The sequence below is a fragment of the Myotis brandtii genome, unplaced genomic scaffold (genome assembly GCF_000412655.1).
Source record: "Myotis brandtii unplaced genomic scaffold, ASM41265v1 scaffold502, whole genome shotgun sequence".
Taxonomy (NCBI): Eukaryota; Metazoa; Chordata; class Mammalia; order Chiroptera; family Vespertilionidae; genus Myotis; species Myotis brandtii.
Genome location: NW_005369142.1, coordinates 143716 through 147255, shown reverse-complemented (window position 1 = coordinate 147255; position 3540 = coordinate 143716).

Sequence of the window (3540 nt, the reverse complement as noted above, 5' to 3'; positions counted from 1 at the left end):
CTGTTTCTGACTAATTAGATCAGGTAAAGTTTTAAAACCTCCAGAGATCACCTCTGCCTGCAGACTGATTGGCTTCAGTCTTGAATAGCCCTTAGGCAATCATCTACAGGTGTGGTGAGAATTTTTCCAACAGGGTGGGACAATTGCTTCTGCCTGGAGGCTAATTGTTATTCTCAATCTTTTAATGGGCTTCAGAAACTCCACACCATGGGGCAAGGGGTTTTCCTATAGGGTGGGTCAACTGTCTTCCCCACAGGCAATACTGCCTGGATAGCAAATGGCAACATGAGGGAATGACTCAGCATAGGAAACCAGGGTGTCTGCCTTCTGAGCTCTAATCCCAGAGCCCCAAACCTGGCTTCTGCTCACAGAGCTCCAGTCCACTCTGCCCTCCCTATGGTGGAACACAAGGTGAGTGGCTGCACAGCAAATTTTGTGCATTGGCCCTTTAAGATGGTGCCTACATTTCCAGATGTCTCTCCCTGGCAGACAGTAACCCCACTGCTTATCACAGACAGATGTTATGTGAGTACTCTTCCCAGTTCTGGTGCTTTCTACTGGGGGGCCCAGCTTGGGGATTAGACCTCAGAGTTCTCAGAGGTAATCCCCCACAGATGAGATATTTTTCTGGAACTTTAGTTATTGTCTGTGGGAGCCTGGCTAGCCTTTTCTTACACTCCCCTTTCAGTCTCTATGTAGTCTCCACTTTCCATTCTCAGTTATCAGGGTTCTCTCTAGTTAGTCTGCAATTGATAATTCAGGATTTTTTTTTATAGTTGTAATTCCAGTTTGGCCCTGGGAATGTGTCCGTGCATGTTATAATGTTATGGTCATAAGGAAACCCCTCTAATGTGTGAAATGATTATTGTGTGAAATGTTTGCTTTGTGTATACCCCAATAATCTTTAACTTCCAAAATGTTATAAACATAGTGAACGGCCCACTATCTTGATGTAAATGCCCTAAGCCCTTAAAGTGTAAATGCCCTGCTCCTAGCATAAGGCACACTGTCTGGCCCACACTGATAAGATACAAGTTGTTTACTACCGGCTATATAAGCACCAGACCTTCAGTGGACGTCTCCTGCCTGATAAGAGGAGGACTCCATGAAACTCCATGAGATGAGCCTCTGACTGACTGCTCTGCTGTGTGAGCCTGAACCAATTTACGGCTGCCTGTCTGTCTCCATCTTCGTCGTCCATCTTTCGGTGTGCATGGCCGGGTGGCCTTTGCCAGAGCCTAGGATCCACTAGGAAGAGGTAAATAAACCTGTGTGATTGCATACTAATTCTGTCTTGTGTGTTCATATGTTCCAGTTCAGCTCAACTGTCTAGACATTGAAGTATCAGGGGATAAGCTGTTATTGCTGACCCCTGGTCACCTGCGTATGTCCCACTAAATCTAGGCAGATAATTAATTAATTGGGGCATAATTGGGACAGATGGTGATTGAAGAAAACTGAATTTAATTAAGGGAAGGGGGATGTGTAATGGGATATCCAAAGGGAAGGACTGTACAACACCAAGCCAAGGGAATATTTGGTTGATGATGGCAGCTCAGGAGCTAGAGTTTGAAGCTTATATGCAGTCACTGGCAGGAAACTTTTGTCTTCAGTGGGTCTGGGGGTTGACTGGTGAGCTTATAATGTGGATGGAATGCAGGTGTGGGGTCAGGTGCCTTCAGGACAGTTTCCATTGTATGGTCTGACTTCTGGAGTCCAACAAGTGAGTTTTTCCTGGTCTTTTGTTCTCCAGTGGTAGAAAGCTTGCAAATGTTTAAGGATTGTTTTGCCCTATAGGCCTAACAATAGAGACAGCATATCTATGGCTCAAGACCTTTGAAGTCAAGCAGATAAAGAGTGAATTTCAGCTCAGTCTCTGATAGCTGTGTTATTTGATCTTATCCAGTCTCATTTTGCTCATTGGCAAATAGAGATAATATTTTGTATCTCCTAGGGTTTTTGAGAGAAGTAAGTGAGATATTGCATGCAAAGTATGTAGTGATTGCTTCAGTATATGATGATAGTGGTGATAATAATCTCAATTAATATATTAACACAAAAGACTGATTTGAAGTTTGTGGGAGCCATATTTTATTACATTTTCTGATCTCTGGATGAAAAGGGGCTACATGCTAACCTGGCAAACTCAAGGCCTGTGTGGCAGCCTTGCAGACTCAGAGAACTAAAGTAACCACAAAGGATGGTCTGAAATTAAAATGTTTTAGTTAAAAATCTGTCTAAGGTGGGTAGTCATGTCCTAGGCCTTGACAAAGATCAACTGTGACCTTAACTGCACCTATTATCTTTTTGCATCTATGATAACATACCTTTGGAATGTCAGGGTGACTTACCTTTTTTTGGACCCCTCAGGGCACAACCAGTGCACCAGGGCAGAGACCACAAATTCCCTCATTGTTATTGTTATTTGTTCATTGTTGACTGCTCCTTAGCAGCTAGCTTTGCCACTGCTTCTGTGCCACAGTTCCCTTCTGACACTGAGTCTTCTCCCCCACCCCCGCCCCCCCCTCCTGCTGATGTTCTTTACAATGGATGACTGCTACTTCCTTGGGTTCCCAGACTGCTTCTAGTAACTTCATGTACCCACCTATGTAAAAGAAACACGTGTCTATCATTTTATTTTTATCCAATCTCAGAGCTTCTCCTGATTTGTTTTCTCCTGCTTCCCTAACCTATCACCAATGAATTTCATGTAACTCACTTACATCTCCTCTTTTGATTGTAATTTATAAAACAAGGTGAAAAACTGCCATTCTCCAGAGCATTATCTCAATCCATTGAGATTCGGCTTCCTGGCATTTGTCTACAGTTTGGTTCAAATAAACTCACAAAAATTCTTTACAGGTTTGAATGTTTCTTAGGTTAACATCTCCTAAAACATATAATTTATTTTGAATGTTAATAGTAAATGATTTGCAAATGAAAGGTTACATGTGGTAAAGTATAACATAATCAAAATTTTATATTGTTATCCTATCTAATAAAAGAGAAACATGGTAATTAGCCATAACTTCGCTACCCTTCCCATTGGCTAATCAGGGTGATATGCAAATTAACTGCCAACCAAGATAACGGCCGGCAGCCAGGCAGCTTGAAGCAAACAGGAGGCTTGCTTGCTTCAGTGATGGAGGAAGCCAATGTTCCCCACCTGCTGCTGCTGGGCTCTGAGCTTGCAGTTTAAGAAACATTGTTGCAATTATAGAAGCTAAAAAAACCCAGAAACCTGCTTTCAGCCAGCCGGGCCTCAGAGCTGGAGTTGAAACAGTGTTTCGATTATAGAACCCAAACAAACCAGATACCTGCTTTCAGCAGCCGAGGTCTCAGAGCTGGAGCCAAGCCTCAGAGAGAAAGCCAGCTCTCAGTTCCAGTGACAGCCATAGAAGGTAAATAAATCCCAGAATAAAAGAAAAAAGAAAAAAAAGGACAGGTTGGGAGCTTCAGTTGCCCGCCAGCCTGAAAACGGCCCTCAGCCCCTCACCCAGACTGGCCAGGCACCCCAGTGGGGACCCCCACCCTGAAGGG